The sequence below is a fragment of the Vidua chalybeata genome, chromosome 2 (genome assembly GCF_026979565.1).
Source record: "Vidua chalybeata isolate OUT-0048 chromosome 2, bVidCha1 merged haplotype, whole genome shotgun sequence".
Classification (NCBI taxonomy): Eukaryota; Metazoa; Chordata; class Aves; order Passeriformes; family Viduidae; genus Vidua; species Vidua chalybeata.
The window spans coordinates 108,462,426-108,478,875 of NC_071531.1; positions in this window are offsets into that span (position 1 = coordinate 108,462,426).

The window sequence follows — 16,450 nt, forward strand, 5'->3', positions numbered from 1 at the left end:
ATGTACAATTCATAAGGTATTTACATGTTAAAAATGGCTTTCAAGTTAACTATTAGTACTTAAATTCCACACATACACCTACTGATTTTATAACTTTTTCTCTTATTCATATATATACTTATATTAACACTCCACAGTTTCTTTTCTTTTCTTTTTTTTTTTTTTTTTTTTTTTTTTTACCATGTATTGGAGGTCTTGTGAATTGAATACAAATCTTACCTTATCTTTGTAAGAAAACAAGGGTATTGTTCTTCTGACACTTCGATCATAATATTTCTCAGACTGGAAACACATAGCTTTCCATATGATTAAAGATATGTCAACAACATTTATTTAAATGTTATCACTGCATTAGGCTAGCATCAGGATAATAGTTAGGTCTGATTTATAGAAGCATGGCATAAAGCCTTTTTCAGGAAGAGTTTTTCTTAGCAATAATATACAATGCATCACTTTAATGTATACAGTTCAGTATACATATCTATCCACTAATACCTTGATACTCTATTGCTTATTGCCATTAATTCTATCCATTGTTAGGAATGACGATTAAACAATTTGTAATTATCAGCTACTCAGATCTATTTTTATGTAACTCTTGTTATAGTATGAATTAAAAATTAAGCTGGATTCATGTGAAAATTTGCATAGAAAAAAAGAACAAAATTAGCCTCTAATTAAGATAGACTTCTGAAGGCAAGAATGCCAACATTTATATTTTAGTTTGTTCTGAAGTCTTAATCTGTGCACTAAGGCTGCACTGAGGTCAGTAAATATACTTCCCTATGTGTCCCAGTACTCAAATCCCCAACTGTTTGGACATGTGATGTGGTGAGATGTAGCTTTTTCCTTTCCATTAAAAAACTGGGTGCTCTTCTATCAGCCACATTGGATATGACCTAAACAGTGCCAAATTGGCATTGCTCAATCAGAATAAAGAAATGTTTTATCCCTGTAGAAAATATTCATTATTTTCCCTCCAGATTCTTTGTCTGTATTTCCTGGTTTTGCAGTTGCCTTATCTGTTATTCAAGTGATAATATTTGCAATCTTTATTGTACAATGCCTGCTTAACACAATGAAATATTGACCTTGGTTCTTCTGTCAGCAAGAAGAACCAACATAATAATGGCTAACAATAATGAGAAAATTAACTTTTCTTTTGAATTGAAATATGAAACACAGCTATGCTTGTCTTATTTGGTAGGGACAAAGTTCAGAAATAGTTTGGAAGGAAAAAAGGAAGCAAGATCTTAACATGTCCATCTGAATAGACACAGCAATGTGAGAAGCTTCTGAAGTGAACCTTTACTAAGGAAAATCCTTCTTCTTCCCTCTCCATCTACTGTCTAGGTGCAGACTGAATAATATTAACACAGAAATCCAAAAGTCCACTTTCACTTCAATATAGGTGACTGGAAAAAATTATGTTAAGTAGCAGAGCTGTGACAATGTGCTGTGCACAGAATATCTTCACAGAAGATATGAAGAAGGGAAAAAATTAATGTTCACTGCTGAGAGAGCTTAAGGAATATGTGATTCATACATATATGACTGGAAGTTGCTTTTATATCCGTGATTCCAGAAGGGAAAATGTAGATAATAATATGATGAAAATGAGGAACATAAAGGAATAAGAAAAAGGATGAAACTGTGTCTGCTTAGCCCCCACTAAAAAAAAACAAAAACAAAACAAAAAACAAACAAACAAACAAACAAACAAACAAAAAACCAAAAAAAACAAACACCTAACTGATTTAAGTAAGTGGTATGGTAGAAGTATGGTTTAAACACAACCCATATTCCAATATGAACTAGAAATCCTGGCTTTGCCTCTGACTCACACAAAGAATGAATTCTAATTGGCTTTATTTTTGTGTTCCATTGATCATTTCAGGTCCATCTGTCTTTTCCCTCTCATCTGTGCAAAGCAGAGATTTTGCCATGGTTAGCAATTTCTTTAGGATACATTTACAAAGGCAGTGAGGGACTTCCCTACTACCTGCCACTATACATCCATATTTTTCTCAGTCACATAAGCTTATTATAATCTTTGACATTTTTTTTCCATAGAATTGAGCCTTCTCTGAAGCATCATTCAAAGACAATATTTGGTAGTTTATCTCTTTACTCCAAAATTTCCAGATTTTATTTCTAGGTTAGCATCAGGCTATTCAAAGTTCTACTCCATATCACTTTTTCTCCTGAGAACAGATGGGCTTCTAATTAGAAATTGCATTTTACCTATATTTCCTATTCAAGTACATGGAAGGACTGTCTGCCATGGGAAGGACCTCAAACTGGGGCTGTAGGAAGGAGTGGCAGAGACAAAGCATTATAAACTGACCACCAGCCCCATTCCTCACAACTCCATGCCTCTTGCAGGGAGGAGGAAGAAGAGTCATAAGTGAGTTTGAGACTGAGAAGCAGGGCTGGGGAGAAGGTGTTTTTAGTTTTGCTCTTATTTTTCCCTATAGCACTCTTATAATTTGGCAATGAATTAATTTTCCCAAGTGGAATCTGTTTTGCCTGTGATGGTAAGTGATCTCCCTGTCCTTACTTCAATCCTTGAGCTTTTTCATCATATTTCCTCCCCATCTTGCTGATGAGAGGGTGAGAGAGTGTCTGGCAGACAGCTAAAGTCAAGCTGCCACAGCTCAGAAATATCCAGATCTGATTACAGTAAATGACATTTCTGGAGACATCTAAACATATGGTTGATGGAAAAAAATGAGATCTGAAGAGCAAAAAAGTGTCTGAAAACTGTACAAGAAAGCTAAGGTAAATTTGAGAATTGCTACTAGAATTTGCAAACAGGATGTCACAGAAGAGGAGTTTCCAAAATGGATTGTGAGATTAGAATTTCTTCCTGCTTCTAAGGTGAAAACTAAGTAAGTACTGCAAATTCCCTGACTACCTCTTCAATTTCCAGACTGTTTAAATGTGTGAGTTTTGCATATCTGCTGTACTAGCCAGGAGGTTTTTCATTGTGAAGGAAAGCTGATAGGCATCTCTCATTCAGTTAAGGGGCTGTAAGGGCAGCAGGTATAAGCACACCACATCTCCAAACACAGGAGTCACTGCAGGTTTTAATGGTTTTAACTTCCCACTTATGTCACTGTTCTCTTTAAAATACAAGCTTTACATGTTTAACAGTGTTAAATTTTGGGTTTGCAAAGGAGTTTTTCACAACTTGAGCAATTTGCAGTTAATTCAGCAAGAAGTATGTGGTCTCCACAGGGTTTGACATTTCTTGGACTGGACTGTGTGCTGTTTTGAGCCCCTGGCTGGTCAACTGGAGTGAAAAAAAAGGGTTTTTGCTGGTTGGCCAGTGAAATAAGGATCTGATTCAGCTGCAGGGAGAGCCCCTGGCTGACTGGCTGGTGGCAGAATTGCACGAGATTTTTTCAGGAAAGGAAATACATTTCTTAGCATAAGCATAGGATCAGCTCCTCTTATTTGACATGTGCTGGTCTATGCCACATGTAAATGAAGAAATTTTCTTCTTGAAGCAAAATCCTAGATAAACTCGAAATACTACAAAATTGTAAAGCCTGAAAGGACTACATGTGTTGCTTGTGAACCATTCCATGGTTGATCATGACTGTCTTATATACGGTTTAAATTGTGAAGACTTTAGTCTTGCAGCTGGGGAGTGTCCCTTAAAAGTGACCAATAGTTGTATAGAACATTGTGGAATTTGTTAGAAATCAAAGCAATTACCTATAGATTAAGAATATTTTGGTGTTTTTTGAGCTATTTTATACCGCTCAACCTAAGATACAGGGAGCTATAACCTCAAACCTAATTAAGTCACTTGAATTGGTGAAAAAGGAGAGCTTCAGTCTTGTATTTCATGAGAAAACAATTTCACCTCTGTGTGACAACAAGCCTCGTGGGCAAATTAGCTGATTGACCCCAAGTCACTGCTGACTTCTGTGAGAGCTAAAGACAGTAATCACTCTCTTGAACCCAAGATTCCAAAGTTTACTTTAATGGGTTTTCTCCAGTAAAAATAGCTTTGAAATGAGTCTTGTGTATTGCAGATAAGCTGTGCTAAATACCAAATTCAAGCATTATGAAACAACATAGGAAAATCCTGTCTGCTTTAAGATCTAACAAAACAGGAACTTAAAATTAAGTATGGTAAAAGCACCACTTAATATTCAGTATTAAATAAGAAATCTTTGAGGCACACTGATTAGGACTTAAGTCTCATCATTTTACTCTTAAGAACAGCCCTGTGCAAGTAGACTGCTCGTTTCATCATCAGTCATGCTGCTGATTAAAAGCAGGAATAACTCAGGAAGTACTGTGTAAGAGCCTCCATTTCTCCATAGGTGAACTTAAGTCTCTGGTCTGTCATAGCTAGGAATAAACAAATGTGAGCACTTGCAGCAAAGAACATCTTAACTGGCTTGAATTTCACCACACAATTTACCAGGCATTCTGGGGAGACTGAGATTTGTTTTTTTTTTTTTTTTTGTTTTTTTTTTTTTTCTCATTATCTACTCTCACTTTCCCAATTTTAAAGAGATTAGCCAAAAGGTAGCATTTTACAATGGCAGTATTGATAAAGACTGACTGTCTTGCTTTAGAACTCTTCAAATTTCTGAAAGCTGTTTTTAAACAGTGGCTAAATAAGCAAGAATTTTAGCACAGATCTCCAGATATTTGATCATGCTTAAAGCTAATTAAACTGCACACTCAGGATATAGAACAAAAATAATGTCATTAATGTGCAAAGGGGAAAAAGATCTGCTTTGGTCATCTCTGAATTAGTCAGACAGTTAGATTAGATCATTACTTGAGTTCTTGTCCAGCCAAATTATCCTATCCCATCCTATCCTATCCTATCCTATCCTATCCTATCCTATCCTATCCTATCCTATCCTATCCCATCCCATCCCATCCCATCCCATCCCATCCCATCCCATCCCATCCCATCTTATCTCACATAAAAGGTATAGTGGATTTTTACAAGTCTACATAAAATCTCCTAACTGCAAATATTTCCTAAAAAAAATTATTTATATGATTAGTAAATTGCTGTTAGCGTTTTCAATTATACTACTGGATTTTTAAATAATTAAGGTGGTTGTCTTCTCAAATGCATCAAGGCCAATCAATATCTGAGTTTTAGAGAAGCTACTGCTCTAGGAAAATAATGCATAAAGATGTGCTGTAAGGTGTCAGACTACTTTTGTGAAGTCAGAAAACAATCATGGAACTTGTACTCTCTGTAAGGGCAATATAACCAAACCTTCTGAAAGCATGTCATTGTGAGTTTTGGACAATTATTCAAAATTGACTTTGACAATCTAAATAAGGCAACTTCATCTTTTAAAAGATTTCTAAATTGAGACCTACTTTTGTCTGCCTGCCTTTATTCATTAATTAAATGGTCTTGTATTTGATCTCAGGCCAGCTCAGCTTCTGTATCCACTTTCCACAAAATAATGCTGAAATTTTATTTGTTTATTAATTTTATTGCTTAATGTGAGAACTGGCAACATTAAAACTTCTCTGCCTGGGACCTCAAGCAGCCGCATTGCTGTGGGGTGAGAAGCTACCACGTGCTGGCAAATCCACAATAAATATCTATTTGAATGCTCTTAGCCTGTGGCAAATGCAGTGTAATTTAAGTTAGCATGAAAGAAGGCTAGGCAAATTCAATTTATTTTACATTTGCCATGGGCTAAAAGAATTCACAGTAGATAGTTCCTGTAGATCAGCTGCTGTATTTATGAAAGCAATTATTTTGTCAGTATGACTGGTGTGAAATCAGGGAACAATCAGGATAGAAATCTGTAATTCTGGTATTGCAGAACACAAGTATCCCGGTAGTCTATGAAGTCATCATTCTCTCAGTGTGAAATACTAGGACAAATATATTAAATGGGAAGAAAAAGAGTTTTGAAGACGAGTTGTTTGTGGTGGGTATTGTTAGGTTTTTAACTGGAGCCAGAATAGTTCTTACATTGCCAAGCAAATATAAGAAAACAAAAACAAAACCACAGACAATGGTTTTGACATTTCAAGTAGAATTACAGACTTATAAGTGCAATGAATGGAATTGTATAAAATACCAACTTTTCCTTCCTGGAAACTGATGAAAATGTGCCAGTGATTTTACTTGGAGCAAAGGTGTGCTCAGCATTGCACAGCCATTCATTTTAAACATGGTCTTGAAGTTGTAGCCACCTGAAGTATAAAAATAGGGCAGCTGTCACCTTTCTTGCCGTCATGTAAACACATTCTTAACTATTCTATAGAAAAATTCTAAAATGTAAGGCAATGTAATTTTGTTTGTAGGAGGCCATGAAGATGACTGAGAGGGCTGGAGCACCTCTCCTGTGAGGACAGGCTGAGAGAGTTGGGATTGTTCAGCCTTGTTCAGGAGAGAAGAAGGTTCTGGAGAGACCTTATGGCATCTTCCAGTACCTAAAGCAGGTCTACAAGAGATCTGGAGAGGGACTTACTCCAAGGGCAGGTGGTGATAGGAAAAAGGATAGTGGCTTTAATCAGAAAGAACAGATTTAGTTTAGTTATGAGGAAGAAATTCTTAGTTTGGGGGTGGTGAGGCACTGGCACAGGTTGCCCAGAGAAGCTGTGGATGCCCCATCCCTGGAAGTGTTCAAGGCCAGGTTGGATAGGGCCCTGAGCAACCTGGGATCTAGAAAGGTGTCTTTGCCCATGACAGAGGGGATTGGAACTAGAGGATATTTAATGTTCCTTCCAACTCAAACCATTCTGTGACAATAAAAGAGATTTCAGCAAAAACCCCTTTGATCAAACAGTTTTTCTCCTCATGTTTTTCATCTCCTTTCTGTACTGTACTCACATGCTCAAGTGTGGATCAAATTTTCAAATTAACTGAAAATTTTCATCTATCACAGCAGGCACATGCAACTCTTAGGTTTTGGTCTCTTCTATATACATGTTGTATACAGAGGATAAGAATACCAGAAATTAAAGGAGGTTTTAAATACTATGAACAAAAAGATGATATGGTTAGAGAGACAGAGAGGTTAAGAATATGAGAAATGCCCCCCACCTTCTGCAAAGCTGGTAGGCAAATTACTGCTAAGCACCACCACACACTGTAAATTATGTTTGGATCAAAGGTATTTCAACGTCAGCCAGCTCAGGGAGTGGACAAAACCAGTTCAACCATCTAGGACTTGTACCTGTAGCATACTTCTAATCTCTCTGCTTTTCAGTTTCCTAGTCTGTATAAAGACAATATTATTTAATTAAAAACCCTGAATATTTGCTATGAAAGAGCAAAATGTTCTATGAAAAAAGATGATCCTATCCAAGAATGAGAAGATAACTGCCAGGCTGTAGAGAAACAGTCATTTTTCTGTCTTTTTCTGCAGCTATTTGTCATTCAGTGTGTGACAGCTTCAGCAGGACGCAGACAGTCCCCTCGAACTGCAACATCCATAAATGAATGTTTGCAGTACTTTCCTGGATACAAAGATTATCCTCGAGCAAGGAGAAATGATGGCTGAGATACCTCACCTCCTGATGTGAGTAAATAAGCTATTTGTCACTTGAGTGAGGACTGGTTGGGAACATAATATAACAGCAGGTCTGGGGGTTGGGAATGGAGGGAAATGTCTTGCTACAATTTAATTAGAAGCCCACAGAGCAGGGAAAAATTAAGTAAACCTGCCCATTGCAAAGTTTCTCTTGGAGACCAGGAGGCCATTTTCACCTGCGGCAGGTTGCATTTTGGAAATTCCTACTTCTTTGCCTAAATCTTTTAAAATAGTCCTTAAAGGATTCATGATGCAAGTTTAGTTATATGATTTGAAGTTAAGTTTGAGGACAGTCTAACTTCTAGTTATTCCTGATGATGTGGTGGCTGGAAAGTAGGAAAATATCTGAGGAGTTTATGTGTTTCACATCTATTTCTTCTGGTACAGTTTGGTATAAGGCATTGGCAAAAGCAGGATACTGAAAAGGATGCTATTCAAGATTGATTTTGTCTGTTTTTTTCCCCCTGAACTTCTCCAACATGAGTCCTTTTCACAGGCTACAGTTCTTCACAAACTGCTCTGGTATAGCTCCTTTTCCTTGGGCCCCAGTCCTTAAGGAACACTCTGCTCCAGCATGGGTTTCCCATTTTTCCTGCCAGAAAACTTGCTCCTGTGTGGGGTCCTCCCCATGGGTTCCCCCTCAGGTTGCAGCCTCCTTCATTGCACCTGCACTTCCTTCAGATCCACCTGCTCTGCTGTGGGATCCTCCAAGGGCTGCTGCATGGATATCTGCTCCACTGTGGTCCTCTATGGGCTGCAGGGAAATGCCAACCCCACCGTTCTCCAGGAATGGCAAAGGAACCCCTGCTCTGGCACCTGCACCCCGTCCTCCTCTATGTCTGGCATGTGTCAGCTCCAGCCACTTCTCAGACCCTGCCCAGCAGCCCCAACCAGACCCTGGGCACCTTCATCCATCACTCTGCAGTCCAGTGATGCCCTGCCTTAACAGTTCATCTGATTGAAAACTACGGGAATACTTGTGAAATAGGTTTGGGTCTGCATTTCCAAATATATTTATACTGGAGACAATATAAAGATGAATTAATTCCTTTAGAGTAACAAAGAAAAGTACTTTGCTGCAAGATAAATACAGCTTAAGCCAATGTGATTAGATCTTCAGATGAACAAAAGCAATGAAATGTGGTCCTATATTAAATGAAAAATTATCTTGGATAAAATTTAAAAAACATTCTAAGGACAAATCTAGAAAACTCTTCACATTTTTCATCCTCCCTCACCTCAATGAACAAGCCTTCTGTCTACCTTTGGTGATCCTCAAATATTTATTGCATCTGATAGTGGTTCTCTAAAAAGCAGATGATCATCTCTTTGGGACATGTGCCAGACTATCAATATCCCAAAAACTTAGGTACATAAGCCTTATGAAGTGTTGCTGGCACTGGTGGCTGAGGCACTTAATTTAATGAGATGGGCTTGCCATTGCTGAAACTGCTAAATGTGCTTTCAGCAGAGCCAAAGAAAAAATCTAATTCATTAGACCTCTGACTGTGTTCAACTATTGTTATTGTGCTACAACATTTTGAATATAAATACAAAAGGCCCACAGAAAGCAATATTTCACTGTTTGAATTTGCACATATTGCTGAAGGCCATTTCAGTTCTCCTGCTGATGTGTTGCACTGCCTTCCTGGTGCCACAACATAGCATATGATTATATACCTGATGCCTATAAAACTATGACAAAACACACGGTTGTTACAGTATGCAACTATTGTCCTCTGTAATGACAAATGACAGCACATTTTTGCAGTATGGTGCCTTGTCTCTGCTAATACAGAAGCTAACACAGTTATAAGAAGGAGAAAAGCAAAAATAATAGTGCCATCACTAATAGTTGAGTCTGAAATAGGCAGAAAATGAGATTAGAGCCTTTACAAAAAATCATCAATCTCCCAGTATGCTTTGTCTTTACTTCTTTCATAAGAAAAAAGAGATATGAAGGAAAATTATGACTAAGACAATGAGGAATCAAAATCTGAACAATTTTATTATTGACTATTAGCCTATAAAACTTCTGGCTTAAGATATGGCATTTTTTCATACAGTGGTGCGGTATTTCTCAAATAATGTGAAGTGAAAATATGTCAATTCTAGATTGAATTTCTTTTAAAAATTGCATTTCTTACAGAATCTGTCCTTGGTTGGAAATGGGTGTGTGTATTCTATTCCTATCTGTTAGAGGTGGTGCAGTTATCTTCTGTTAATTGGGCAGTTTTCTTAATCTCTTCCACAAACGAATCCTCCCTCCAGGAGATATCTTCTGTTAATGAGCCATTAAGTGTCATTGCATGACTGATAAAATTACATCATCCCGTTGTGAAAAGCTCTGCCCAGAGGGAGGAGCCAAGCATTCCTACCTGGATATAATCTGAGCCTTCGAACACCACAGCAGCCTTTTCCCACTGGATTCCCAGAGGAGCAGCTTTCTTCTTCACTGCATTCCCAGAGGAAAACCAAGCCCATCTACACCATCACTGGATCTTCAGAGGAAAACTCCACCATTCTGCAGGATCACTGCTCCCACAGAACCACAGCTGTCACTGCAGGAGGGCTGCAGCCACCATTTAATGGGACTGCTGCCACCACCCTGACCAACAGGGCGCCAGGTTGTATTCTGACTCTGTCAGTAGTTTGTATTTTTTTGTTTTGTTTGCACTATTATATTTCTATTTCTAGTTTTCCTAGTAAAGAGCTGTTATTCCTATTTCTTTGCCTGAGAGCCTTTTAATTTCAAATTTATAATAATCTGCAGGGAGGGGATTTACATTTTCTATTTCAGGGGAGGCTTCTGCCTTCCTTAGCAGACACCTGTCTTTTCAAAACAAGTCAGAATCTCATACTATCCCAGTCATAACTGATCATATCACCAGAAACTTTAGAGTAGTGAACTCTGCCAGAATAGAGGGTGAATTATGTGAACTGTAGCTGCAGCTTTCTCAGTTTATGTCACATTCCAGTTGGTTAGTTACTTTGTTTGTATTTTGTCTTTAGAAAACCAAAGGCCAGAAGTTCAACATCTTGTGTGAGGGCATGAAAGAAGTGTGCAGCTAGATTTCAGTGAAATCCAACCCCAGGCCTCCTCCTTCCTCCATATTGGCAAAACTCTTGACTTCAGCCCCTCTAATCTCTCTGACTTTGGTTGTTTTTCTTGCTTGCTCAAATGGTTCTTATCATACCAGACACTTGACAGCTCTCTGGAAAGAGGTATCCAAGGAGAGAGATGACTCCCAGAAGTCACCACAAAACTCCAGATTACTGTGCAGCACCAAAATGTTTCAATTATTAAAGCTCATTTCATTATTAACTGTGGGGAGGAATTGGTTGTTCCTTCTTTAAAATCTTCATAAATGACTAATTTTCAAAATTTCATCTGTGCAAACATTATAAATTTGTATCTTTAAGCTAAATTCTCACTACTGACTATATGCAGGCTATGGTATACATATACTGTACAAAGTATAATGTACTCTATTTCCTGTCCAGCTAGACTAATTTTATTTAGAATAAAATTACAGAAAAAAATCAAAACAAATAATTAATTTCCATGTTTCTGAGATCTGGTTCATGACACCCAACTTCATTACTCTAGGCTTGAAGATCTCTTCCTTTATTGTAACAGAGGCTATGGCACTGACTATGAATGCCAGAAGTGGAATTGCATAATGTGTTTATGTTCCAGTGTGAATGGCCTTGATAAAGAGTCTTATCAGCAACAGCCTCATGGTTTTTCCAGTGCATTATTTGCACAAGATCCTCAAACCAATACCCAAAGGAGGTGCAATGTTCTCGAAGAGCTCCTGCCTTGTGTCTTCACTTGCTGTTTAGCTGCTTAAAGCAAGTTCCTACAAGGAAAGAACATCCTTTCCCATTGCCACTGGAATCAGACTCCCACAGATGTCACAAAGCTCTGAGAGTTCTTTTATGACATCACTAGTGAGTAACTACAGACACCATTGCAACTTCTATGCTTTTTCTTCCATTTTTAACATTTGCATTGTATCTTCTGTGATGTTGCCTTGAAAATATAAAATCTTCCTGATAATTTTACTATTCAAGTCTCAGTCCAAATAGATGTACATGAAAATCCACAACTTTAAACCTCAGAACACTACACAGAAAGACCTTCAGATCTGGTTTGATGGTGAGACTCCTGACACTCCTACAATATTGAAATGATAACTTTCTCAATACTATACCATCGTGGTTTGTAGCTATTAAATATCTTCCTTGGAATTAACCTTTGAGATTCATACTCCCTCTCATTCCCTGATTTAAAATATCATTGAGTTTCACAGTAATTTTTTGAGACACACTAAAATGTTCTGTAGCAATTATGTGGGGTCAGAGTTGAACAAACCTACAGAATTTTAATGAATTTGCAGTGGTAATTATTTTTAATTGCCTTCCATCTCATTAGCGTACCAGGTGGCAGCTATGTAACCTCGCCATGGATGCTGATTGTCTACATGGCCACATATTTCTCTGCAGACACTAATGAACAGACATGTCCACAGCCTCTGTAGTGGTCTACTCACAGCAATTTTCCTGTTCCTGTGAACAAGGAGTCTGGCTCTGACCTCATTCACACCAAAATTAACTGCAAGGATATCTCAGCTTCATACAGCTTCCAGTGCACCTTTTTTAAAAATAACTAAAAATAACATAGACATGTGCAAATATATTAAGTTCTGTTTCTGCTGTGAACTGTTTAAAGGCTTTTACTTTCACTTACATACTTTAGAAACAAAGAGAATTATCCCCATTCCCTGTTCACATAGCAATATAGCAAAAAAAAAGAGGAATGTTCCTCTACACTTCCCTCCCTTCTATAAGAAGTTTTTATTAAAGTTATTAATTATTAATGATCATATTTTAAAAGAGTCAATTTCCTCATGCAAGATCAGAAGGGAGAATTTCAAATGTCAGAAAAAAGCAATAACAACAGAGTCCTGTGTGTCTCTTGATTGCTAGAGGAATTCATATGTTGTTATTTACTGAGAAAAAAAAACCAAACCCAAAAGAAACCAAAAGCAAGCAACCTAGCATTGGTTTAAGAAAGAAACATGACACTGCAAATTTAATTCCCTAGTTATAAAAAAAGGTTAATCTCTGTTGGATTAGTATTTTTTAATAAATGCAGATTAGAAGCTTCCTTATCAAAGCATGTACTACAGAAAAAAAAATCTAATCTATAAAGAAACCTCTTCTTTTTACGTCTGTAACAAAATGATTGTTCCACCCTGTTGTTAAGGCTGTTTAAGAGTTCTGGCTTCCAGATGCCTGAAATAATTATTCCTATTTCAATTATACACCATCAGTGACAAAGTTCTAGATGCTATCTAACAGCTCTGCAATATCTAACAACCTGTGATGAAATATCTGTAAAGTTTAAAAATTTCCTCTGCTGGTTTTTTAATAGAAAGAAACTTTAGGAGATAAAACAAAACAATACAAAACAAAAGTAAATTTAGAAATAATTTCACTTTAATACCAATTTTTATATGCATAAAGAGACTTAAAGCTTGCCTTGGAATAGTCTATGAAAGAAGCATGGAAAATGCAGTAAAGCTTCCATGTGAAAGGCTGTAGGTGAGTTTGCATTAATGATGGAAGATTTCGCAGTTCAAGCAGCACTCTCTCCTTTGCAAAGGTGTATTTTTCTGTTATTACCTTACAATTGTGTCAGGACTTTGTGTATCAGCACAGCTTGAACTCATCAGCAGCTAAGCTTGTTATGGATAATCTTATTTATTCTACCACCTCTCTGCAAGATAATCACATTATGGTTCTCTCAAGGGCTTATCACCTTGAATCCACCCAGGACCTGCAACATCCACACAGAGGGAGAAAGAGATGTACAGATGAAAAACCCAGCTAAATGTCTTTTTTTCTCTATGCTTAGAATGATTACATACAGACTGAAAAATATAATTGCTGCTATTAAATCTTTCCAAATAACAGAATTAATTGGCATAGAAATTGAATATAAATGTTATGAATTGCACTTTTGATAAGGAATGAACATTTATGTTTTCTATTAAAAGTATAGGGAATCTACTGCTCCCTAATACTCTTATCTGTAATGAGTTACCAATAATCCCAAAGACTACAGGTATGATTTCTGTAAGAAGACCAAGATAATATTTGCTTTTCAATGAGGCACAGTGTAAAAGGGATACTTTCCTCCAAAGTGCATGAAAAAATGAAATTCATTTTTTTTGAGTAACTGAAAACTGGACTTTGAAAAGAACTCAATGGAGTTAAGTTAAATGTCCTGTTAGACATTTTGCTGAATGTCCAGATATTTGAAGAGACAGAATTACCTATTATTTCCTCACTTGGAGCTGTAATCCAGATTGGATTAAATGCTTTTAAGTATTGGGCTTAAATTATCTTCCACTGGCAAAGATATGTATTAATGTGTTCCTTTTTACAGAATCCAATATTATGCACAAAAATATAAGGATAATTGTTTTGAATGTAAGAGTTTGTTGTTGTTTTTTTTTTTTTTTCCAAAAGCATGCCAAATAAAGGTATCAGAGCCTGTGCTTTTATATACTTGGAAAACATTTCACAAACCAAGTCCAAATTAATTTTCATCCAGGGAATTCATATTATCCATTAGGACTTCCCTTTGAAGGTAGACTTTGACCTTTTGAGTTGTTTGATCCTATTTGATCCAATATGATGACTAAATTGGTAAAATTAAGCAACAACTCTGTCTTCATTGTGGTCTCAGACTAATTTCCCTCTCCCTAGTGTCTATTAACACTGCCTTAAAGACATCAGTCTCGCTGCACACAGTTCAATATGTCCATATTTTCATATGTTGCCAGTCAGCAGAAGTTCTGTGAAATATGGAACCAAGACCTGTCTTCAGAAGCACTCATGTATTAGTAGAAATTCAGTGTCCCTGTGGGCAGAACATAACCTTAAATTCCAGAAGCTTTTTATTTGGCTGTATTCTTGTGTGACTCACCGGGGTATTAGTTTGTATTTATAAACATCAGATACTTCATTCCCATCTATATAACTGCTCCTTACATAAGCACAAATGTTAGCACACCCTGTGCAGTGTGGAAGGTGATTAAGTGTGAAGTGCTATTTTGAATTTCAAGTGGATCCTTCTGAATGAAGTACAACACGCTGTGCAAAGTAAAAAGATTCAATTGTTTGATTTGGTCCTCCTCCACCTCCTTTTTCTCCAAAGAGAAGAATTTTCAGTGTTAGAAAAAAAGGCATTTTAAGACATGTCTTAAAGCAGAAACAAAATCAAGCTATAGAATTTTTCAAAAGATTTTATGATTTAGATGTAATTCTTTTAAATGTTTGTTTTCAAAGTATTCTTTTGTGACATAACACTGCTGTGATATATAGCAGTAAAAATATACAGTAATGAAATGAGATTGTTATGATTTACTTTTTTTCCAAATATTTTCCAGACATAGAGAAAGATATCTAAAAATCACCAAAAAATCACAAAAAATATCATTTATCAAGGAAGGTAAAGACACTAATATGAATATTACCAGAAATAATAATGAATATTTCTTATGCTAATATGAATAGTACCAGAAATACTATGCATTTGCATATTAGCCTTAAGGGGTCAAAATGAATCAAAGTTATGAGATACCAGTATAGCTTTACTTCACCCTCCTCATGCTCAAACATTATTAGACATTCTTTTTATATTTATAGTTCCTTATTTTATTTTCCACATAACTCATCCTTCATTTACAATTTGGAAGGGTTTGCAACCACTGGCAAAGGAGATGGTCTAGGGACCAGGTTCTGTTCATGAGGCAATTTAATGTCTCTCCTGAAATTTCCAAAACAGAATTACACAACATTTGGTTCTCTAAATGACCTTTCTGAATCAGAAAGCAGGACAGACAATGGCTTATTGGACAGTGAAGGTGTTTGCTTTGTGTAACCTCATTTTAAATATCTAGGGTAGTGGTGAATAGTAGTAAAAGGAAAAAAGGTAGAGACTGGGGGAATACAGGAAGTGGAAGCCAAGGAAAGTAGAATCATTTAGGTTGGAAAAGACCTCTGAGATCCTCAAGTCTCCAAATATTAACCAAGCACCACAATGTTCACCACGAGAGCTAGAGGTTATGAGGAAATCGATAAAGTATGTTTTGCGTTTTGTTCTCATATTTTACCTACACCTCAGTCATCCATAGATGCTTTGGCTGGGTCACTCACTGATTGTGCCATGGGCTCAGAGGTAACTGCTCAGAATGTGGCTGTGCTCAGCATGCTCAGTCTCACAGGACTGGCAACAAACCTGAGCTGGCTGCCTCAAGCATCCTAAAGGGAAACTTTCTAATTAATTTTTAATGGTCCCTGTGCCTCTCACCTTACCTAAATTACCAAAGGCTTTTTTATTTGGTGTACCCTTGCCCCTTGTTAGTCCAAGCGACCTATAATCAAATATTTATGTTTAGTATCAGATGCTCAACAGCTTATTCGAGAAAAATGTCCTGTCCCCTCTGCCCCTCCTGTGTGTACAGAAGTCAGTGATCCCACACGCAGGTTACTGAGCTTTTAAAATGAGGCTGGTGATTTTCACACATTGCACCCTGTGAGAAGGGAAAAACTTAGCATCTTTGAGAACACAGATCTTGGCTTTTCATCACAGAAGAGAGATTTCCTTTCTAGACTTCACTACTGAGAAATTAAACTGATGATAAAAAAGAGCTAATCTCCTTCTCCAACTTCTCACCTTGTGTCAGTATCTCACCAATTTTCCTGGATGAACTAGAAAGTCTCAGATGACTTCTGGGATTTTTAAGGAACTTTCCATTTTCTCTGCAGTGTAGTCACCTTTTTTAATCTTTTGACAGCTCTTTTTTCCAGATTTCAACCTTTTGCTT